At 45.1% G+C, this 25,383-nt stretch overlaps 1 protein-coding gene across 1 annotated transcript in view; it reads right to left on the minus strand.

Annotated features, from left to right (window-relative positions):
• Nucleotides 1-20,125, minus strand: part of RPH3A (rabphilin 3A) — a 1,455,977-nt gene extending 1,435,852 nt beyond the window's left edge. Inside the window, exon 1 of the mRNA XM_069619488.1 lies at nt 19,596-20,125. The gene's annotated coding sequence lies outside the window, so the exon portion shown is untranslated. The remainder of the gene's footprint in view (nt 1-19,595) is intronic.
• Nucleotides 20,126-25,383: the final 5,258 nt, after the last annotated feature.

The raw sequence follows: 25,383 nt of genomic DNA on the forward strand, positions 1-25,383 counted from the left end.
TGAGAACAATCCAAGAACTGCCAATGAGTCTTCCTGTGTAACTATATAGCAATATTGTTGAAACTAAGCTTTGCAGTATAATATTCTTAACAGTCACATCACATGTTTGGGCCTAATTACAGGAAAAATACCTTCGAATATAAAATGGATTCAATCTAGGCATCTTAAATCCATGAAGATAGATCAATTAAGGTTAAGATCATGTATGAATCAGTGTTGAGTGTATTTGGCATCCACAGTGATAAATACATTTCTAAATGCTATCAAGCTTAAACTAGTGGATTATATCTTTCACCACTAAAAACATAGGAAGCATGTATGATATGTGTATAGCGTCAATTGTGTAGGAATCAAACACAAACATACGCAAACTTCATTTGGGGCACAAGAGCACGGCCCCTATTGTTCCTGCAACCGGCTGCATATACTAATATGAAATGTCTAAGGATGAGCTTGGCGCGGTAATCACCGGTTTCTGGTGCTCTCAACACTTCCCAAATTGTATTTGCCCATGTCCTCATTATCTATTAGGAAGAGAACTTCATAGGAAACTAGAAGTGGAGAATCATGGGGAAATGCTTGTACTCAGGAGACCCCCGGCCAGCCCATAGAGCCGAGGTTTGCTCCGAAAGCACTCTAAGACGAGATAGCTGCACCTTGAGATGGATGGGGGCGCAGATTTATTACTCCAACACCAATCAATAAGGACAACTCAATGGTTTGGCAAAGGGAGTTCGTTTAATGACAAGTACAAAAAACTGAGAGTCATGGCAATCAGCAGTGATGCGATAGTCCTTCTTGCTTCAACTCCAACAAACTTCATACAAACAGTGACATTTATACTCAAAACTTGTCATTATGACGTGACACACTTAAAAGTTAACATGCAGTTCTATTGGCTAGGAAAAGGTAACTTTAATATAGGTACTATAGCTGTATATGGTAACGGAGTGAGGGGATTGGGTAAATACTGTCAGGTGGGCATCTAAGCCCTTCCTTCAAAATGACTTCTGTAGACGTCACAAAAAAGTATCACGTCCCATTGGTTCTACTAACTATAGGACCCTAGATTATTTGGTCCATTGTGATTGGGTTGGCACCAACCCCATGCATGCATTTCCACTTTGCTTAGCAGCACGCAGAATGGTCAGCCAGGTGCAGGGTTCCCCCTCAGCTACCCGGCCTTCCTCCAATTAAGGTTACAATCAATCATCACTTCAACAACTATATGTCAATTATATTACTGTGGTTGGCCTCAAAACTGCATCTTCTGTCTTGGAAATTCTGATATTTCTTCCTGGGCGGATGCCAAGCGTAGTCGTGAACTCGTGCTTCTCCTCGCTCGGATGAAATGGCTAGAAACAGCGGGCGTGGAATGTGTATTCTTGCCCGCTGTTCCAGGCACCTCATCGGCTATTCGCACTTCCCCAGGTGCAAATGTAATTGTATCTCCCTAGTCACAAGTAGGTATTTCTTGTACATATTCACATAATAGTATCCAATTACGTTTATGCTGATTCATATAACAGCATGCACTCTTTTCAACATTTGTTTCAACATCCAGATGGAAGAAGGGTAGTAAATCAGCTAGGTGCATCACCACTCAGAAATCAAGTGCTTGATGCCACAGCGGCAAACCAAGATTGGGAAAAAAAACTTGCATTTCTAAATAATTTCAGCCGTGATAAGAACGTTAGCACCCTATCTAAAACTATACGAGACACTGAGTGATAACTACATGGGTCAATCAACAATTATTGCTTTGATGAACTCTATTTTTGTGGGAATTTTTATTGAATCAATATGAGAGAAGAAAGGAAGAGAAAAAGAGCTGGAGGGGGTGAATTTGAAATCATTAATTGATTTACTTCAAGCTGCAAAATCGGACAAAAAGATTTTCTTGGAAGGCGTGAGAGATATCGCCTCTTGGGCCAAACCCCAGATGAGTGCACAAACGAGCATAGTGGAGTCTCAGAATAAAGAAGGCGAAGCCTCCAAGAGTCTAAAAGCAATTCATGCATCAGTGAGTGAAATAAGCATCTAAGATGCGGGCCCGGTAGGCACTGTACATCTGGCATCCCTTCCGTCAAGGTTGGAGACGGGAAATGGTCTGCTGATAAACCCCTACCAGGATCTTACCCTAGCTCTAACGAAAGTTCTAGCAAATGCAATGATTCATAGCGGAGGGTTCAACCTGGATAACAATGAAGTGCCTACAGCTCGGCCAGAGGGATAAAAGCTGATACCGAAAGACCCACTACCACAAGATGGGAAGACAGCAAAGAAAGGGAAAACCCATTTTTGGAGCAAAATGGCAGAATCGGATTTTGATTATTACTCACAACTGCTAAGGGACAGAATAGAAGAAAATGTGTATTGCTTACACTTAGGAGATATGCAGAGTTTTAGAGAATACTAATCAGCACACCAGGGCAAAATAGACACGAAGTAAGAAAATCGGTTGTTGGGAGTAAGCAAATGCAAAGGGAAAATACAGTGGCAAATGGACATTTGTTTATACTAGGGCTTACAATGACAGGGAGCTCAGGGAAGGAGTTTAGCTTACAATAGGAAAATCTGTTTTCAGTGACAGAGGCTCATAAGAGGTAGACTTCTAGGCAAAAGAGATTACTCACAATGGGAATAACGGTTTGGGTTTAATAGGACAGAAGCAAATAGGAATTGGTTTGGTAATGCACACAATGCATGGACACATTCGGTTTTAAGTTACAACGAGAATAATTATTTTGAGGCAACACTTTGCTGACTATAACAATGAAAGAAAAACACCAGGTACAAGATGGTTGATTTAAAACTGCAACAATCTTAAACCGTAAATTTCAATGGGGGAATTCATTGATTTACTTGAAAAAATACTAAGGATTTACACAGACACAGAGGTTTTTCAAATGAGATATGCTAACATACACAGGCAAACAAGAGATTCTTCCATGGGTAGATGACTGAATTACACTGCCAATTTTGGGTATTCAATTGGTTGCACTGCTACAACAATGAAGGGCTTCTGTAATTTAGGGCTTGGGGGTATTGCTACTTACATAGCAAGCCTTGGTTTAAGAGTCAGGAAAGCCAGCTGCATCTCAGGACCCTCTGGAAAGAAAGGGCAAGGGTCTGATCACTGCACTCTTAAAGATGGTAAGGTTCAGCAGCCTTCTCCCCATCCTCCTTTTCTGTCTCCCCGGTTTGTGTGTGTCCCAAGTCCTAGTACAGTCCCCATTATATAGCAGAAATGACATCACCAATTTTACAATCCATGGGGAGTACCCTGTAATTATCCCTGCCGCCAGGATTGGACAGTTTCTCTCTCTCTCTTTACGCCCTCAGTCAGGAGTGGATCAGGAATTTTGGAGCACCGTCTGTCTTTCCCCTTTATTACCCCGATTTGTTCTCAGCTCAACCTTTTGGCAAAAACTAGTTATGCATCATAATGTCATAATTGCACTAGCAACTGCCATATGCAACATATATTCTGTTTCATGGGTCATTTACCAAGTGCAGTAACGATGATGCAAGTGCAAGGCCCGGAGGTAAGTGCGAAAGGACTGGTGAGGGTGCCAGGGACCTGTGAGACTCTAAGGTATACCCGGTGGCCAGTCAGCATGCTGTGTGGAAAGGAGGGAGAGAGGGATAGAGCGGATAGAGCAAAGAGAGAGGTTAGTAGGGTAGAGGGAGAGAGAAGGAAGATCAGAAGACAAATGTCTTAAGGAGTTTCCTGAACTTAAGGAGATCATGCTCAAGACGGAGGGCAACAGGGGGACTATTCCATAGTCCCCCCCCACTTCTCCCTTCACTCTTTGTCACACACTTCACTAGTATATATGCCTCTGGCCTAGCATGCTAGCAATTGTTGTTAGATCATTCGGAATCTTCAAGGCCTAAGAATGATGACTGTACTCCCTGGTTCCCTTCCCACCTTCAAGCGCTTTGAAGCACTTCACTTGTGTGTAAGCACTTTACAAATAAACAATTACAATTACAATTTTCAAGCCATCACATCATGTACTGTCCCTGTCAAAAAGTATTTTAACATCCTAAACTCCAAATACCAGAATTCATTTGGGAAAGACAACGTTCACAGAGCCAGCGAAACTGGGGCTTCGGTGATGATTGCGTTTTCCAAATGGATTCTGCTTTGTGCGCTTTCTGCTCAGTCACAGGGTCTTTGGCCCTCTGCGAACCTGTGGTCTCGCCTCAGTGATCTCATCTGCTCTGTGCGAGCACACTGTGCACAGAGGCTTTGTGTGCACAGTGCGCTCGCACAGAGCACCTGAGGTCACCAAGTTGCGCCGAGGGTCTGCCTTAACTGAGGGATCCTGCTGCCTGTAACATAGGAAGGGGGGCGGAGCTAGAAGAGCGCTCATGGCGCCTATGTGCTGTGTGCGGCTCCACCCCCCACTCCATACTGTAGCGCGGCAAGTGCTTTGTTTTTTGCTTTGTTTCTTCTTTCAAACACGCTTTGGTTTGTGATGAGCTATTTGGGCCGAGGCTGGACAGATCCCGAGATCCGGCTACACATCTGATGCCGGATCTCGGTTTCCCGGCGAGAGCATGCCCATTGGCCAGCGCTGCTGGAAACTACAATTATGTATATCTCACGGTTGACAAATTTCCCCTTTCTTGTGTAACAACCCATTTGCCTTCCAATACCCGGCCCACCTGCACTAATATAATCATTGCAACTTTGTGAAGGAACCCTGACAAGGCACTTACTGCCTATGCACGTCACTTCCGCTAAAAGTGCCTGAGCATCAAACTAAATACATCTAGATGTGTTTGGGATTGATCAGTAGATAGACCTTTCAACTGCAGGCAAACCATTCAATGTAGGTAAGTGCATACTATTAGGAAGTAGGGTAATGCGGGTCTATACTAAAATAAGGGTATTATTCATGGGTTTCTTACAGGTGATCCATACATCACACATAGTACTTTTAGCAATAACACGTTTAATGTCATCATATTGAATTAAAAAAAAGTGGGGGAACTGAATGCAACTTTGTTTCACTGGAATTATTCCATTACTCTTCAGCTGCAAATATGGTGCCATGTAGTTTGAGGCAATGGGCCAGATAGGGTATGTAAGGTTTTTAGCAATACAACGTAATCACTGGGGTAATATAAAAAAACGAATCACTTCCCACAAAGCACATTCTTGATAGAGAATATTGACCCTCGTCAATATTCACGCCATCCATCATGAGTTCCACCCGGATCGTGACCGTACAGGCCAAAAAGGCTCTGTTTGAAGGGGGATCACGATCCCTGTCCACATTGCATTTCCTGTCTGCTCTAGAGAAGGGTGACCCAATGATGTCGGGTCTTGCGCCCACAGCTGGGATCACAGTCACAGGTGTGTGGTCCAGAAGCTTGATGACCTACTTCCAGGGAATCCCTGATCTACAGAGAAAGAGAAGTGGTCCAAAATAAACCAGAGATGGGTGTACTATCTTGTCATTCAGAAATAGGTAGACCAGAAAACGCATACTGTTTCACATTAAATGCATAATGCCAGGTTTTTATATAGTGCCTCATGTTAGATTCTTCCTACTTCCAAACACTGTAGAAATATAACATACCTACTCTCGTGCGTTGCAAGATTAGTGCAATTCACAAAGGGATTCTGTGAGCCACTAGAGGAATGAGGCCGAAGGTAGGGTTCCTTTATATGGTCACAGAGCTCCATGGTGACCTGCAATATCCATTTAGATGTGACAGTGGGTATTGTAATACTTCTAGATCATGGTCACATGGTCATCCCTCCAATGCTTGGCCGGGTATTCGCCCTGATGCAAGGTATCTTTCAATTGTTCATATGCCTTGCTAAAACCTTTAATGCTTCGTCATGCCTCTTTCATCTTCTACTTTTACTGCTTTGTTCTGCTATTTTCATCCTGTCAATGTTTTTTCTATATCAGTCTTCTCACCTCATTCCACCCTTTACTAACCTGCTTGCCATCCTACTTCCCACCTCATATTACGCACATCAACTAGTAGCACGCAGACTGCGGGTGACAACAGCTAGTAACCCCTGACCGGCGAATACTCTTAACGCCATTGAAACTCTTCCAACAGCTTGTCTCACATAGCCATCTAGCCACGCCCACCCCTCCTCGCTCACAGGGCAGACCTCACTGGTAGTAAAACGAGCAGGATCCTTGCACCTGGGAGTCTCTTCTGGCTACACATACTCAAAGTGACCCAACAGCACACAGATCGTGTGGCCTTTCGATCTGCACACATCAACACAACAGCAAAGCAACCTTGCACTGCCACTTCTGCCCCACTTCTGCCCCAAGCCAAATCATTCTTTGCAGATAACGTTGACTATCAAGAGCCTGTGAAAATGGCAACAGCCTGCTCTGTTGAACCGAAACACAACACAGGTGGAATAGCATGTCAAATGTGTTATGGTAGATCACACAGCACCAAACACAGTCTGTAACATCTTATAAAGAACCTTTGTGAGCATGTGCAATAAAATGCATTTAAAAGTGGTTTTGTGGTTTAAAATAGGTGGTGACCTGCAGATAGTTGGCAGCTCTCCTGTAGTAAACTCCAGCAGTGCAGGAAATGCACCACCAGAAGTGTGTTCTTATCAACTACAGAGTGAATTGTGTCACAGTACGACAAATGCATCTGAAAATATGGGCACACCTTTAATGAAATCTATCTAAGTCGTTTTTATATCGTGCCACACGCCCGTAGACCTCAGGGCGCTCACAAGACAAACAACAAAAACCATAAAGGTCATCAGGGAAAGGGGCCCGCTAAGCTAACTCGGGAAAGTAGCCTAATCCTTAGTGAAACAGGAATGTTTTTAGGCGCTTTTTAAAGATGACAGTAGACGCACATTCTCTAGGGTCCAATGGAGTCATGTTCCGTAAGGCGGGTGCCCATACATCAAAATTTGAACTACCAATTATTTTTTGGGTGGCCCGTGTTTGATACAATCTGAGAGTATTATATGAGTGAAGGGTGCGTCTGAATGGGATCTTGTGAATCCTGGAGGAAAGGTAAGGAGGCATCTCATCCTGAAGACACCTGAATACCATGGCCAATGCTTTAAATTGAATCCTTCGCTCCACTGGGAGCCAGTGGAGTTTCCTCCACGATTCAGGCACCAAATCTTGCTGTTTAAGGCCACATACTTCCCCACCACTTTGTGTGACCTGCAGATTTCTTATATTGGTCTGAGTGGTCCCTACTAGTAGGCTATTGCAATAGTCCCTCTTTGTGTTAATAATAGCGGCAGCAATCAATGTTCGATTAGCCTCACAGAGATATGGGCGAATCTGCACCAATAAATGCACATAGTAAGCACAGTGGGACTTAAGATAAGTGACATGCTTCTTAAACAAGAGATGTGAATCAAAAAAGACTCCTAGTATTTTTACATGGTTGGAGACTTCAATATTGATGCCAGCAATCTTGACGTTTTTGTATTGGGAATCAAGTTGTTTCATTTTTTGTTGGGTCACTAGGATAAGCAGCTCTGTTTTTGAATTATTGAGAGCTAGAGAAATCATGGCCATCCATGATTGAATTGATGAAAAAACATTGTTGACCTCGTCAGCGTCCTCTATGTAGGAACTGGAGAGCTTCATGACAATCTGGCTATGGTCTGCATAATTAGAAAACAATATCCCTAGAGAGGAAAGTAGATCACAAAGTGGTCGGGAGTAAATGTTGAAAAGCAGAGGTGATCGACATGAGCCCTGAGGAAATCCACACAACAAGGAAGTTCTATGGGATTGAGAGTTTCCCATAACCACGTTTGTGGTTCATGGCCCACGAAAAGATTTGAACCAGGAAGCAGCAGAGGAGGTTAATTTACCGACTTTAATTAGTCTTGTCTGCTAGAAGAGAGTGATCGACTAAATCGAATGTGGCAGACAGGTCCAACAATAAAAGAAGAGCAATGTTGCTGCCATCAATGAAGTTTGCAATATTGAACTTTAATTCCAAGAGTGCCGTTTCTGTCCCAAGATTGGGGTAAAAACGAGACCGTTCTGATGCAAGAATATCTTGTTGCTCAATGAACTTGTGGTATTGATTGTATGCCATTGTATCTAGTAGTTTTAACATAAAAGGAACGTTAGTGATAAGTCTGTAGCTAGCCATGTCCCTGGGATCAAGGTTTTCCTTTTTTAATAAGGGTGTGATCCATGCCTCTTTGATGTTGTTGGGAACATGGGCTTCCTGAAAAGAACGATTGATAAATGTGGTGACCGATGGTAAAAGTGTTTTTGCAAAATCTTTAAACATGTTTGCGGGGAAGATGTCCCCCTTGCAAGACGTAGGTTTTAATTTACGTATAACCTCCATAACTTCCTCCTCTGATACCTCTGTGAAGGTGAATGAAGGAGCTTCACGGACAATGGTATGGGTGACAAGATGAGTGATATTACCTGGTCGGCGATATCTAGTTGATATTTTTTGGTTTTCGGAATAAATCCATTTTGACTATTCTGACACCAATCATTACCAGCCGCCATGGAGGATTTCGTTGTAATTCCTTTGAACTCCTATGATTTAGTAGCAGATAGAATTGTTCTCTGTGCTGGTTGAGGCAGCAGCATTATGACGTCACAACCCAACCGTAAAAGGTTATTACAACTGATGGTGTATTTTTCTTATTATAGGTGAGTAGTGATTTCACAATTATTTTATACTAGCAGAACTAATTGCAGGTTTGTACAGAGACTGTGATACACAAATAAACACTACTCAGGTTATCAAACTCAAAAGAATGAAGGGCAGTGGCCACCTTGCCAGAATGCAAGCATGTTACTTCAGGATGAATGCGGTCTATGAAGTGAGTGCTTAACTCTGTGAGCTATCTGAATCAGCAATGTGCCCTTTTCAAAATGATTTGATGCCTCCAACTCAAACACAGGAGGCTACAGTATGACAAAGTGGCAATGCAATGTGCTCTTTGATAATGCAATGTCGGTCATATTGCCCAATAGTTTTTTTGCATCTGCACCCTTCCCCGGGACCAGAGCCTGGGTGAATGGGAACATTAATTTAGTGTTTTCAGGAAAGCAGTGTGTCTTTTGTCACCATATGCCTATATTGCAATTAACACATAGCCTAAACGGAGGGCTTTTGATTGACCAACCTGGTGACTTTTTATCATTTTAGAGAGGATTTCTGAAGCGGATCTCTGTTTTCATAAAATAGAGAAAGGTATTCCACATCATGGTCCTGGGACTCAGAAGCTCTCGCAACCAGTGGAACAAATATGGCTGCCTCCTTTGGTACAAAAATGGCTCCTGGGTACTAACAGACTACGACCAGGCTGGATGGAAACGGATCTGGGCAACTAAAGGCAGATCTCAGGCTGTGGAGGGCATGGTCACTTAGACTTGAAATCATTTTAAAGGCAACCCTGTCCTCACTTAACATACATCGCTTAAAAATGTCCCTTTTTTGTATCATTCTTGAACCCTGCTGTAGCCCATTTTCAAGCATGCCTCTTTTAATTGAATAAACCAATACATCATTTCTATGCATGCAATATATTGAAGTGGGTGCACCAAATGTATGGAAACAGTCTCTGGATCCATCTGTTTCACATTTGAGAAGCATAAAAACAAACATCAAATTAAATCTTGGGAATTACGTTTTGCGCCTCGAATCTATAGCGATGCAGTTTATGTATCAAATCAACTGCAAACATCAAGCTTTTCTTGGCTACCAGAAAAGGGGAGCCGAACAGGGGCGTAAACGTCACGTTCACAGTCTGTCTCCATTAGTCTGTGACTATCAATGAACGACAGCAGTAACATGGACCAATCGGTGGCAATATCTGCTAAGCAGTTGAACTGGTGGAGAGAGCTATTAATCCAAAGCACCTCACTTGTAATGTATCCACTGTACGAGTCTGTGTTTCTGCAGAACACAATATACAAAAATAATTTGATGTTTGTTGTGTTATGCAAATGTACTTTTATACTGCACCAAATCACCACTGTAGTAGTTTCAGAGTCCCTAATTTGGCCCACGGAGGGGAGTATTGTACCCCCGCACCCTCGGGTATCCAGATCTTTGTCAGAGGAAAGACAAAGGGCGAGGGGAAGACAAGAGGAAGAGTAAGCGGAAGTTGCTGCTACAAACACAGGAAAGAATAGATTTAATTTTTTTAAATTTATTTACATTTATAAAGCGCTCACACAGCCCGCAGGCATCGAGGCGCTGTTACAGGAATTGTTAGTTTTTCTTAGTTGTGCAATTGTGTTTTTTTCTTTGTCTTAGTTACGTATTTATAACGCGCTTAAACACTCAGAGGTTTCTAAGCGCGGACCCGGGGATTGAACCTGTTGTAGCTTTGTGTCGTCTTGCTTCCAAGACGCGCACGCTGCCGCTGTGCTATCCTCCCGGGACGTGAAGTGGGAATTAATGTTTTGTGATCGCATGGGTGCGTGCCAGTCCCGTTAGGTGGACCATAGTTCTGCAAAAGAGAGGAGGTGGATATGTCCTAAAGGGTTGTGATAATTTGATTTGGTTTCCAAAGAAGATTTGGAGAATTTTAAGTAAGTACACAATGAGCCTCATTACAAGTTTGGCGGTAGCCTTGCCGGTAAGATTGGCAGGCTGCGCCAAACGTGCAATTTTTTCCGGCACCCATGAATGGGCAATTACCGGGTCATGACGGCCCAGCCGGACCCACTAATTGCCCATTCGCGGGTGCCGGAATTCATTATTCCCCATTCCCATTTCGGAATGGGGAGGTCGGATGCACCAGCACCATTGAGAATGGTAGCGGTGCATCTGACATGCTCTACTCGCGGGTGCCGTTCCGCCCGCCAGGTCAGACCTTGCGGGAGAAAAGGCACCTGCGAGCCTGTCCGGGAACTACGGTACCAGCAAGCTTACCGGTACCGTAGTTCCCGGACCGGCAAACTTGTGATGACCCCCAATGTAATGTTGGATGCATGAGAGGCCTGTGTGTTCCTGGGCAGCTCTATACTTTGAACGCCAGGTGAAACGCCAGAATGTCAAACCTGAGCCAGGAGTGGTCGTGTCATGAATAGTCGGTGTATAAAGGTGAACGATGATAAGGACTGAAGGGAGTTGTCAAAGCAGGTTTGTAAGAGTTTTCTCTGTGACATGTCCAGCTAGACTGTATTTCAGTTCACTATCGGACAAGGTGGAGCCTTTCCTGGGAGATGACTATACAAGTGTGTTTATACGTTGCCATCTATAGTGAGAAAATATTCCCCGAATTCCCTGCGGTCGGATCAGGAGTGTTGTCCTTTTCTTTTTTCAAAAATTAGATATATCTGACGAATATAACCCTTCATTCACTCTTTTATGGCAAGGTTTTGAAGTTGCGCTCCTGACAAATATCTGAGGTGTCCAATACTTTGGAGCGGTCACTAGGGAGGACTAGCTGGGCCGCAGGACTGGGATAAGGCCATCGAGTGCCAGACTTGACCCGTGCCCGAGTCCCTCCCTTGTCAGCCAAGCTCCTATGACCCGCCCCAGACCTGCTGGGCCCCTAGAAGTATGCCAGTCAGGATTTGTGCCCATTTGCCTATGGGCTAGTGTGTCTCTGCACACAGGGACAGCTATGGGACCATGTTGCAGCTGCACCACTCAGTGCACTCATCCACAGTACATAGCAAGAAAGAAATCCACTCCATGAATTTGGGATTTCCACACAAAATATAGTCCACTAACGAGCTTTATTGACCATTCCTTGTGAGAGTACAATATGCTAGAGTCCATCCAACAGTGGAAATCGGCAGATAGACATGGTTCATAGAGTAAAACATAAGATCACACGTGATCCCAATCGAGTGAGCGTGATTGGAAAACATGGGGAAACACCCGCTCAATGGTACAATGTGTTATTAAAAAAGAAAACATAATGCAGAGTATCCTTACATTTGACAACACGTACTTGACATGCTAATAAATGACACAATGATGGCCATCCAATCGAAGCGCGCAATTTAGCTGCAACACTGAATAGCTCCTACAGCAGCCAATACAAGACCTATGGTTGACCCCTTTCGCAAGAACAATCTCGTGCTCGAGACGGAATTGCGACGGCTCCGCTGGCCAGACTGTAGCTGTCCTACACAAAGTAGGTGCAGTCTGATTACGTCACAGACCCGCTCAACTAAATAAGGATGCGCGTGATCTCGCAGCTCGCCCCGTCCCATTTCTAAGGCGGGGGGACTCTAGGGCCGCCAACCGCTCAAACCCGCTTTCGTTTCGTTCTGTAAGATTGGCAGATCTCTTAACCCCCACTCCCCCAGCCCCCCACCCAGGAAAGGGAAATTGCGTGAGAGTCCCCATGGCGCTTAACGACGCTTTCAACCGTGAAATGGGAATCGTCTTCAACATCGTGGTGCCTAATTGCAATTCATCTAAAACGTACATAACTGACTTACCTAAAACGGTTATTAGAAATATGCTTAAATAAACACCACCGTTTGGTAAAGCATTCCATATACGGTTAGAACACAGCTAATACACGTATGGGTTAACAGCAGTTAGAACAAGTCTACTGTGCAGGCAAAACTATCCATTCACAATTTGTTCGCAAGTGAGAGATCAGTTGAGTTGATCCTAAATGAATAAGCATTGAACACAGAATGGTGTACTAGAGCATCCTAGAAGTGTTAGCACTGCCAAACACAGAATGGTGTACTAGAGCATCCTAGAAGTGTTAGCACTGCCAAACACAGAATGGTGTACTAGAGCACCCTAGAAGTGTTAGCACTACCAAACACAGAATGGTGTACTAGAGCACCCTAGAAGTGTTAGCACTGCCAAACACGGAATGGTGTACTAGAGCACCCTAGAAGTGTTAGCACTGCCATACACAGAATGGTGTACTAGAGCACCCTAGAAGTGTTAGCACTGCCAAACACAGAATAGTGTACTAGAGCACCCTAGAAGTGTTAGCACTGCCAAACACAGAACGGGGTGCTATTACATCCTAGAAGTGTTAGCACTGCCAAACACATAATGGTGTACTAGAGCATCCTAGAAGTGTTAGCACTGCCAAACACAGAATGGTGTACTAGAGCACCCTAGACATGCTAGCACTGCCAAACACAGAATGGTGTATTACAGCACCCTAGAAGTGTTAGCACTGCCAAACACAGAATGGTGTACTAGAGCACCCTAGAAGTGTTAACTCTGCCAAACACAGAATGGGGTGCTATTACATCCTAGAAGTGTTAGCACTGCCAAAAACATAATGGTGTACTAGAGCATCCTAGAAGTGTTAGCACTGCCAAACACAGAATGGTGTACCAGTGCACCCTAGAAGTGTTAGCACTGCAAAACACAGAATGGGGTGCTATTACATCCTAGAAGTGTTAGCACTGCCAAACACATAATGGTGTACTAGAGCATCCTAGAAGTGTTAGCACTGCCAAACACAGAAGGGTGTACTAGAGCACCCTAGACGTGCTAGCACTGCCAATCACAAAATGGTGTACCAGTGTATGCTAAGAGTTCTGGCATTGAACACAGAATGGAAGCCTAGTGAAACCGAGGCGTGCAGGTATTGAGCACAGAATGGTGTACTAGCGCCTCCTAGAAGGGCTATCATTGAGCACAGATTGGTGTACTAGAGCATCCTAGAAGTGTTAGCACTGCCAAACACAGAATGGTGTACCAGTGTATCCTAAGAGTTCTGGCATTGAACACAGAATGGAATCCTAGTTCAATCTAGGTGTGCATGCACTGAGCACATATTGGTATCCTAACCCCTGCTAGAAGGGCTAGCATTGAACACGGAATGGGATACTATTGCATCCTAGAAATGCTAGCCCTGCCAATCCGAAGAGTTCTGGCATTGACCACAGAATGGTATCCTAGTGCAACCTAGGCGTGCAGGATTTGAGCAGAGAATGGTGTACTAGCGCCTCCTAGAAGGGCTAAAATTGAGCACAGATTGTTGTACGAGAGCATCCTAGAAGGGCTAGCATTGAGCACAGATTGGTGCACTAGAGCATCCTAGAAGTGTTAGCACTGCCAAACACAGAATGGTGTACCAGTGTATCTCAAGAGTTCTGGCATTGAGCACAGAATGGAATCCTAGTGCAATCTAGTTGTGCATGCATTGAGCACAGATTGGTATCCTAGCCCCTCCTAGAAGGTCTAACTTTGAACACAGAATGGGGTACTATTGCATCCTAGAAATGCTAGCCCTGCCAAACACAGAATGGTGTACCAGTGCATCCTAAGTGTTCTGGCATTGACCACAGAATGGTATCCTGGTGCAACCTAGGTGTGGAGGCATTGAGCACCGATTGGTGTACTAGCCCCTTCTAGAAGGGCTAGCATTGAACAGAGAATGGGGTGCTATTAAATCCTAGAAATGCTAGCCCTGCCAAACACAGAATGGTGCACCAGTGTATCCTAAGAGTTCTGGCATTGAACACAGAATGGAATCCTAGTTCAATCTAGGTGTGCATATACTGAGCATAGATTGGTATCCTAGCCCCTGCTAGAAGGTCTAGCATTGAATACGGAATGGGGTACTATTGCATCCTAGAAATGCTAGCCCTGCCAATACGAAGATTTCTGGCATTGGCCATAGAATGGTATCCAAGTGCATCCTAGGCGTGCAGGCATTGAGCACAGAATGGAGTACTAGCGCTTCCTAGAAGGGCTAGCATTGAGCACAGATTGTTGTACTAGAGCATCCTAGAAATGATAGAACTGCCAAACACAGAATGGTGTACCAGTGTATCCTAAGAGTTCTGGCATTGACCACAGAATGTTATCCTAGTGCAACCTAGGCGTGCAGTCATTGAACACAGAATGGAGTACTAGCCCATCCTAGAAGGGCTAGCATTGAGCACAGGATGGTGTAGGTGTACTAGGGCATCCTAGAAATGCTAGCATCGCCAACACAGAATGGTGTACCAGTGCATCCTTAGAGTTCTGGCATTGAACTCAGAATGGAATCCTAGAGAAACCTAGTCGTGCAAGCATTGACCACAGAATGGTATCCTCGTACAACCTAGGTGTGGAGGCATTGAACACAGATGGGTGTACTAGCCCCTCCTAGAAGGGCTAGCATTGAACAGAGAATGGGGTGATATTACATCCTAGAAAAGCTAGCACTGCCAAACAGAATGGTGTACCAGTGTATCCCAAGAGTTCATGCATTGAGCACAGAAGGGTATTCTAGTGCAACCTAGGTGTGCAGGCATTGAGCACAGAATGGTGTACTAGCCCCTCCTAGAAGGGCTAGCATTGAACACAGATTGGTGTAAGAGAGCATCCTAGAAATGCTAGCCCTGCCAAACACACAATGGTGTACCAGTGTATCCTAAGAGTTCTGGCATTGAGTACAGAAGGGTATCCTAGTGGAAAGTAGGCATGTAGGCATTGAGCACAGAATGGTGTACACGCCCCTCCTAGAAGGGGTAATATTGAGCACAGATCGGTGTTCTAGAGCATCCTAGAAATGCTAGTCCTGCCAAACACAGAATGGTGTACCAGTGTATCCTAAGAGTTCTGGCATTGAAATCAGAATGGAATCCTAGAGAAACCTAGTCGTGCAGGCATTGACCACAGAATGATATCCTAGTGCAAACTAGGTGTGGAGGCATGGAGCACTGATTGGTGTACTAGCCTCTCCTAGAAGGGCTAGCATTGAACAGAGAATGGGGTGCTATTACATCCTAGAAAGGCTAGCACTGCCAAACACAGAATGGTGTACCAGTGTATCCTAAGAGTTCAGGCATTGAGCACAGAAGGGTATCCTAGTGCAACCTAGGTGTGCAGGCATTGAGCACAGAATGGTGTATTGTGCCTCCTAGAAGGGCTAGCATTGAACACGGAACGGGGTACTATCGCATCCTAGAAATGCTAGCCCTGCCAAACACAGAATGTTGTACCAGTGTATCCTAAGAGTTCTGGCATTGAGTACAGAAGAGTATCCTAGTGGAAAGTAGGCATGTAGGCATTGAGCACAGAATGGTGTACACGCCCCTCCTAGAAGGGGTAGTATTGAGCACAGATTGGTGTACTAGAGCATCCTAGAAATGCTAGTCCTGCCAAACACAGAATGGTGTACCAGTGCATCCTTAGAGTTCTGGCATTGAAATCAGAATGGAATCCTAGAGAAACCTAGTTGTGCCGGCATTGACCACAGAATGGTATCCTAGTGCAACCTAGGTGTGGAGGCATTGAGCACAGATTGGTGTACTAGCCCCTCCTAGAAGGGCTAGCATTGAACACGGAACGGGGTACTATCGCATCCTAGAAATGCTAGCCCTGCCAAACACAGAATGTTGTACCAGTGTATCCTAAGAGTTCAGGCATTGAGCACAGAAGGGTATCCTAGTGCAACCTAGGCGTGCAGGCATTGATCACAGAATGGAATCCTAGTGCAATCTAGGTGTGGAGGCATTGAGCACAGAATGGTGTACTAGCACCTCTTAGAAGGGCTAGCATTGAACATGGAATGGGGTACTATCGCATCCTAGAAATGCTAGCCCTGCCAAACACACAATGATGTACCAGTATATCATAAGAGTTCTGGCATTGACCAACGAATGGTATCCTAGTGCAACCTAGACATGCAGGCATTGAGCACAGATGGTTTACTAGCCCCTCCTAGAAGGGCTAGCATTGAGCACAGAAGGGTGTACTAGAGCATCCTAGACATGCCAGTCCTGCCAAACACAGAATGGTGTACCAGTGTATCCTAAAAGTTCTGGCATTGACCACATAATGGTATCCTAGGGCAACCTAGGCGTGCAGGCATTGAACACAGAATGGAATCCTTGTGCAATCTAGGTGTGCAGGCATTGAGCACAGAATGGAGTGCTAGCCCCTCCTAGAAGGGCTATCATTGAGCACAGGATGGTGTAGTAGGGCATCCTAGACATGCTAGCATTGCCAACACAGAATGGTGTACCAGTGCATCCTTAGAGTTCTGGCATTGAAATCAGAATGGAATCCTAGAGAAACCTAGTCGTGCAGGCATTGACCACAGAATGGTATCCTGGTGCAACCTAGGTGTGGAGGCATTGAGCACCGATTGGTGTACTAGCCCCTCCTAGAAGGGCTAGCATTGAACAGAGAATGGGGTGCTCTTACATCCTAGAAATGCTAGCACTGCCAAACACAGAATGGTGTACCAGTGTATCCTAAGAGTTCAGGCATTGAGCACAGAAGGGTATCCTAGTGCAACATAGGCGTGCAGGCATTGAGCACAGAATGGTGTACTAGCCCCTCCTAGAAGGGCTATCATTGAGCACAGATTGGTGTACTAGAGCATCCTAGAAATGCTAGCCCTGCCAAACACAGAATGGTGTACCAGTGTATCCTAAGAGTTCAGGCATTGAGCACAGAAGGGTATCCTAGTGCAACATAGGCGTGCAGGCATTGAGCACAGAATGGTGTACTAGCCCCTCCTAGAAGGGCTATCATTGAGCACAGATTGGTGTACTAGAGCATCCTAGAAATGCTAGCCCTGCCAAACACACAATGGTGTACCAGTGTATCCTAAGAGTTCTGGCATTGTGCACAGAAGGGTATCCTAGTGCAACCTAGGTGTGGAGACATTGAGCACAGAATGGTGTACTAGCGCCTCCTAGAAGGGCTAGCATTGAACATGGAATGGGGTACTATCGCATCCTAGAAATGCTAGCCCAGTGTATCCTAGGAGTTCTGGCATTGAAATCAGAATGGAATCCTAGTGCAACCTAGGTGTGGGGCATTGAACACAGAATGGTATCCTAGTGTAACCTAGTTGGGGAAGCATTGAACACAGAAAGGAATCCTAGTGCACTCTAGGCGTGCAGGCATTGAGCACAGAATGGTGTACTAGCCCCTCCTAGAAGGGCTAGCATTGAGCACAGAATGGTGTACTGGTGCAACCTAGGCGTCGAGATATTGAACACAGAATGGTGTACTAGAACATCCTGGCAAGGAATACACAACAGTGCATCCTAAGAATGCAGCTATTCAAAACACAGAATGCTGTGCCAACACCCGAGTACTAAATGTCTAGCTAAAAACATAATTGTGTAAGCAGGCATTTTAGGAATGCACTTTTTAGTTAAAAAAATAACTGTGTACAGTACGTCCACGGAGTGTATGTATTGCCAGACACAGAATGGTGTGCAGGTGTATATGCATTGTCATACGCCGGTGTAGACGTGCATACCAAGATGGTGTGCACTGCCAAGCATGCAATTGTGTACCAGCTTTGTATGTACTGCCAAACCGAGAATGTTGTACCAGTGCTTGCCAGGAGTGCATTCATTGCCAGACCAACTATGGGGTACTAGTGCATCTGAGGAATGCATGCATTACCACAAAATGGTGTACTAATGCATCCCAGGAGTGCATGCACTGCCACAGTATGTAGTACTAACGCATCACATGAGTTCATGCTTTTCCAAAGTACAGTGTCCTAGTTCATCCCAGGATTGCATGCATTGCACAGTATGGTGCACCAGTACATCCCAGGAGTGCATGCATTGCCACAGTATGGTGTACCAGTACATCCCAGGAGTGATTCCATTGTCACACTACGATGTACCAGTACATCCTAGGAGTGCTGCATTGACAAAGTGTGGTGTCCTAGTACATCCCAGGATTGCATGCATTGCCACAGTATGGTATAACAGTACATCACAGAAGTGCATGCATTGCCATAGTATGGTGTCCTAGTACATCCCAGGAGTGCATGCATTGGTGTACCAGTACATCCCAGGAGTGCTTGCCTTGTCACAGTATGGTGTACCAGTACATACCAGGCGTGTGTGCATTTCCGAAGTATGGGTTCCTAGTACATCCCAGGAGTGTATGCATTGCCACAGTTTGGTGTACCACTGCATCCCAGGCGTGCATGCATTGCCATAGTATGGTGTCCTAGTACATCCCAGGAGTGCATGCATTGCCACAGCGTGGTGTCCTAGTACATCCCGGGAGTGCATGCATTGCCACAGCGTGGTGTCCCAGTACATCCCGGGAGTGCTTGCATTGCCACAGCGTGGTGTCCCAGTACATCCCGGGAGTGCATGCATTGCCACAGTGTGGTGTCCCAGTACATCCCGGGAGTGCTTGCATTGCCACAGTGTGGTGTCCCTGTACATCCCGGGAGTGCTTGCATTGCCACAGTGTGGTGTCCCAGTACATCCCGGGAGTGCATGCATTGCCACAGTGTGGTGTCCCAGTACATCCCGGGAGTCCATGCATTGCCACAGTATGGTGTCCTAGTACATCCCGGGAGTGCATGCATTGCCACAGTGTGGTGTCCTAGTACATCCCGGGAGTGCATGCATTGCCACAGTGTGGTGTCCTAGCGCCTAACAGCCTAACAGGAGTGCAGGAATCGCCAAACGCCATGCGGTAAATCAGTGCATCCCAAGAAAGTATGCAATTTGCCACCCTGAATGGTATTCCAAGACTGTGCCCATTGCAATGCCACACCGTTAATGGTTAAGGAATGCACCCCAGGAGTGCACTGCTCTGGCAAATACAGAATGGTGTACCTGGAGTCCACGCGCTGCCAAATGCAGAATGGTGTACAGTACCAGTGCACCGTACCCCTAACAACGAAAGAAGGCAAATGTTACCTTAACGGCTCGCGAATGGACGGGGGAGATTTGCGGCACAAACTCCTACAGCCAGCGGAGTCCAAAGACGGTATCCTCGGCTGCACTGCCTGTCTCTTCGCAGGTCTCTGGAGCACAGACTGCAGGGGAGATGGGCACTGAGCGGGTCTCTACATCGCTGGCGAGCAGTCGCCCGCACGCACGGCACAGCTGTCGGCTGTCTGAGGAAGAGAATAGAAGAGACTGCCTCTGCCCGGTCCCTCCTGCGCAGCTGAGCAGCACTCACTCTGAGCAGCCAGCAACTCTCTGGGGCTGGGAGCAGAGGGAAAATCAATACAGCTCCTCTGCCTGGAGCCTGCTGCCAGCCAGAAACGCTGCTGCAGAGCTGGCTGAGCGAGGGGGGCAATGGCTCCCTCTTTCGCGCACGCACACGCAAGCAGCAGCAGCATCGGGCGCTCGCTGGCTAGGAATCCGCACGCGGTGGCACAGCGCAGCGTCTGCACGCCGGGGCTAATGACGGAGCCCGCTGGGCGTCATTTACACGCAGGGCTGCATGCATGCAGTCCTGATATTACTGCATGCACAGCCCCCACCTTCCCCCACACGCCCCCATCTCTGCTGGAGGTGGGTGGTCCATTCATCGCAACGCACTTCTTCCCACTCTGCCCCCACCCTCGCATCAAGGGGTCTTGGCTTTACTGCGGGGGTCGATTTATTGGAACCGCTTTGCAGATGGCTGATATTTGGCTTTTAGCCCCGCGCTACCTTGGCGCATATCCAATTAGTTGTATGCTTCTTATGATTAAATCAATCATTCGTTGGGGGTCGCCCCCCACGTATGTTAATGCCTGCTTCACTTGAGCGAAGCGCCCTGCGCCGCAGCTTAAATCGTTCAATGAATGATTGGGCGGGTGACACCCTTCTTGATGGATGGAGGGGGCTGTGTTTTTGCTGATTGCAAATTCAGGTTAGCCTCCGCCAACAGGATTCAAAGGAAAGCATTACCTTTAAAAAGTAGCAAGATCAAGAATACTTTACGCAGTATTTCTGCATCAGGGTTTGAAAGCCAGTCACTGCCTCGTGAGTCTCGCAATGATACATGCCAACAATATCCGTTCCAATCAGGAGACGCTCACCAAGTCGTGATTTTAACTTTGCATTCTGGACTTGCAGTCCGGGATCCCCACATTGTAAACCAAGAACTACATGTCCCAGAATGCAAAAGTTAACACCGGACGGGACCGGACTGGTGTCTTCCGATTGAAGTGGATAATGTTGGCATGCTGGCACAATAGGGGACCACCGAAAAACTCTAGACATCCACAGTTTGCAGCATGGCACAATGAGCTGCACCCACCACAGTTATGCCTGGCCTCATTGCTCAGCTACCAATACTTCGGCACGACGTTTACATCGACAGTCTTTTTTGTCAATGGGTTTTTTTTTCCCAGTGGGGTGGGTAAGGACATATATGTGGTGGATGGGGTCGGGAATGGACAAAAAACGAGCGGAGTGTTTGGGGGGAGCCCCCCAAAAATAAAAAAATACAAATTCAATGACTTTTTTGAGGAAAATACAAAATCAGAAAAAAAACATCGAAAAAAAGACCGGCCATGTAACAACATAGAACCACTACTTCTTCATCCGCCATGCCATCTGGCTGTTTGTGGCAGCAGTCCACTCGAGGAGCAACAGCAGGCCTGTCTCGATAGGCTGCAGGTGGCGGGCTCCCCTTGTTGAACAAAACCAACGACCATGTGAATGCCCCCGCCATTCAGACGTCACTGCCAAGGAACATGTGTAAAAAGTATACATTGGCCATCCTGTGTCCTATATGCCTGTAGATTAAATGCAAGTGTTGGCAATTGGCTTTTACGTAGGGTACATCTGTAGTTGTGTGTCTTGAGGACATGACACAGTGTTTCCACCAGAAGCATATACAGAGAAGGCTGGGTAGTACAACAACCAGATGCCAAAGACAACAGTAGCACACAAACAGGCCATTGTCAATTGATGACGGGGGATGGCAGAGCATAAACGATGTTTATTTTACAGGGCTTGTAGCACGCATTTACACAAAGCGAGGAACATAGTAAACGTTTTCGGATCTGGTGAATATTATCTGTCTGTGTGCTGTACCCACTATTGTTCTGTTTATAATTCTTAGTATTTTTGTATTCATTTAATTCCTGACTGATCAAAGTTAGTTGGAGGTCAGTGGCTGCATGGCTACATAGAGACCGACATTCACCTGTCGGTCTATTGGGTTAAATAGAAAAAAAAGGGTTTTCTTTGTAAGCCTGTGCGCATTTGTGTAAACAATCCTCACAAGTTTTAGTTTTGTAATGATTATTAGGTACACACTTCTTGGTGATTACACATTGGTATGCTTTCATTCAATTGTTTCACAGTCATCATAAAAAGAGAAAATCTTCACATAATACTCTTTAGTGAGCTTGTGCCCATAGTGATATTCTTTAGTAAACTTGTGATGAACATAGTAATAATACAAAAGATGCAAAGGAAACATAAAAAACTAAGCAACAACTCAACTCACAAGGCAGGACCTCTTAAGCCTTCCGTTCTCTTGAAGTAGGTGCGATTTGAAATGCTTTTCAAATAGGTTAAGAGAGGGGCAGGAGCAAATCTCAAGAGGTAGAGCATTTCAAAGACGAGGGCCAAGAAGATGCAAGAGTGAAAACGAGAAGAAACACAGTGTGATGACACAGATGAATACGTCGTTACTACCGTCTGTCCTGGCCCGCCCCATAACCGTATGAGCCAGAAACGTTACAAACTGAGACAGCCATACCATCCCATAAGTCTAGTGCTGGTTAACAATATGATTTAAATTGAGCTCCATGAAACAATATACTTAACCAAAGTGAACATATATGAAAACTGCCATGAAGAATTAGTTAGATTGAGCAACACAAGTAAGGACTAAACGTAGTCTGTAAAGTGCCCTACTAGAGTGTGGTATAAATAGTGCAACATGGTATAAAGGGATAGGAGGCTTCTCTGTACAAAGGAGGACTCAATGCACTGATGGGGCAGTTGAATTAGATGTAGATAAGATGCTAAATGGTGAAAATATGGCAGCGGAAGTTGTTTACATCGCAGTGCAAACCTACCAGCTCCCAGACATCACATTACGCATTTCATGAACATGAGCCCTAATCTAGAGAGGAAGTATATCCCAGCACATTGTTGCCGGCAAAGTAATGGTGCTACAAAGCAATGGTAGATAAGGAATACGCGCATTGGACTTACACACGCGCACAGAGGGATCGAGTCCTAGGAAGCTTTTTTTGGTAAAATGTGCTCTATGGGACAGGATGGGTGCTGGAATTCAATGGCAATATATTGGCAATATACTCACACAGGGCTCTGTGTTTTCTTGATTGGCAGATTGAACACAAGAAACTTTTAACGGCCTATTTGGATTTTGCCTCAGATCTATTACAGATTGTCTCACTCGGAAATCATTTTAGGGGCATATATACACAGGAATGGTGAGCGCTTTGAGCTTCCTTGTTTAGTCTTGCTTGTGATTCATCTCGGATTACAGTTTCTGATCTATACAACAGATAAGTATTTCATATATTCACAGAATCATCATGCTTTTGGAGTTTATACTCATGCTGACTGTATCGAGGAAAACTTACTTAACCAACTTTAATTACTAAATTGGTCATTGGACACTGGACGACTGCAGATCATTTTGAATATGCGCAAATTACCAATAGGCTCCTTTGGAGGTAACGATGCCTCTAGTCACGTTTTGGTCACCCCTCACACTTTGGTGTTTATTAGACATTCTAATTGGATTGTTTTGAGCCGTGTCCGCAGGGTTATCACTTTGCCCTTTCACTGCACACCAGCTATACCCGATTTTGCTTTAATAACCGACTAGCAAGTGACAGTAACTTATCAGATTACTTGTTTTTCTTGTGCTCTTCTTCCTACGACCCTCATTGCCACATCTATGGCTGAAACAAACCATGGGGTATGTTTACATTTTGTTTTTTCTTCTTTTTCTGTTTTCAATTGCTTTTATCGTGTTTCATCACTGATCATTTGATGGTACCGTGTACTACAACTCTTTGTCATTATATGCATTGTAAATAATTGGCACTGTTATTTCTTTTATTAACTATCGGGTGATTTCGCCAGCCTTGAAATCGTCTTATGTCAAAACACGTGTTGGCTGACATCCTTTCGAATAAAGACATTGATAATATCTCAATATCATTTGTATTGAAACATTCAAGGACCTCAGTCTTCTATATTGAACTATTCATGATCTAAGGGCAAAAGTGTGTTACGCCTGTCATAAACTAATAACAGTAGTATAACCTGTAGGTGCTAATGGGTGCACCTATGACGTGACTGTGGCAACGCAGTTTGGCCCCACAGAAAGAAAAAGAAAGTGGACATAGCGCACACCACATGGTCCTTTATCTATACTCAATTCTTAGTGTTAATTAATAATAAAGCCTGGTCCCGACTGGGGGTAATCCCATGGGCTTTGACAACACAGAGAAAGCATTCCTGTCAGCTCAATTGTGGCCTTATGCGGTTGAAGTTCAAATGAGAGAATAGGTTACCATCCCAGGACGGGTGCAACAATTTACAATTTCCCTAAAAATGAAGCGAGGACAAGACCTCAAAAATCAGTATGCCTATTTAAATTTTAATTGTCATCTCCAACAACAAGGTTTGTATTTACATCCAACAACCCCAGGTGACCTAGAACATGACACCATTTGAATATTGGTGGATAAAAGCGACCTGAAAAGTATCACTTTGGGCGCAGATACCTTTACTGGAATGGCGGTTGATGCCCAACATTATTCTACTGATTTGGGTAATGAAATCATTGGACCAATCCCAAATTAGTACTTCAATATCAACAACGGTGTCCCCCTGAAAAGATTTTCACCAAGGGGGGAATTTCTTGGTCAACTCTTCCTAGCCTTATGGAGTGGAAGGGTTGACCTGTGACATAAGGAAGGATGATATGGTATTTTGGTTCAACAGTGACTACCTCCCATCCTTGAAACATCATGTCCAGGCAAACGCCACTGCTGAAATTGCCGAGCCCGAGATCTTTGCAGGCTTCAAGCAGATGATTGAAGAATGAATCAATCTCGCTGATGCCTTTGAGACAAAGGAGCAAAAACAGAAGCTGAAACAGGTATTTCTAGATTTTCAGGATATCTTTTCAGTGGACTAATATGACTGTGGAAGCACAGATATACATTTGACCACCATACCCACAGACCCCAGAATGGCTACAGTATTTGTGAAACAATACTGGTTAACTTTTGTGTCCATGGTGTCACTCACAGAGATTTTAAAAAACTTAGAATCCTGTGGGAAAATGTGTCCAATCCACAGTACCTTTAACAACCCGGTACTGGGGATACTCAAGCCCAATGGGCAATGGAGACTTTGTGCAGACCTAAGGCAGTTAAACAAACAGGTGCAGCTTGTGGGATGTTTTTATCCACGCATCCAAGCCCTACCTCAAAACTGTGCAGTACTGGCATGGAAAACATCATGATGGCCAGAGCTTCCCAGAAAATGCACAGGGAAATGCATGAAGAATAGGCTGCCACTCATTTTTGCCGATGTTATGGGCACAGAAGGACACTGCCTAAAACCACCATTGGACTACCCACACAGTAGTCTGAAACCATTGGGAATGGCAATGCTGATTGCCAAAAGCAAACCCATAACTGTTGGGAATTCATTTTCTTAAATCACAAAAAGGGGTGCAGTACCAGTACTCACCACTATCAGA

This window comes from Ambystoma mexicanum, chromosome 10, assembly GCF_040938575.1.
Source record: "Ambystoma mexicanum isolate Mex_15411 chromosome 10, UKY_AmexF1_1, whole genome shotgun sequence".
Classification (NCBI taxonomy): Eukaryota; Metazoa; Chordata; class Amphibia; order Caudata; family Ambystomatidae; genus Ambystoma; species Ambystoma mexicanum.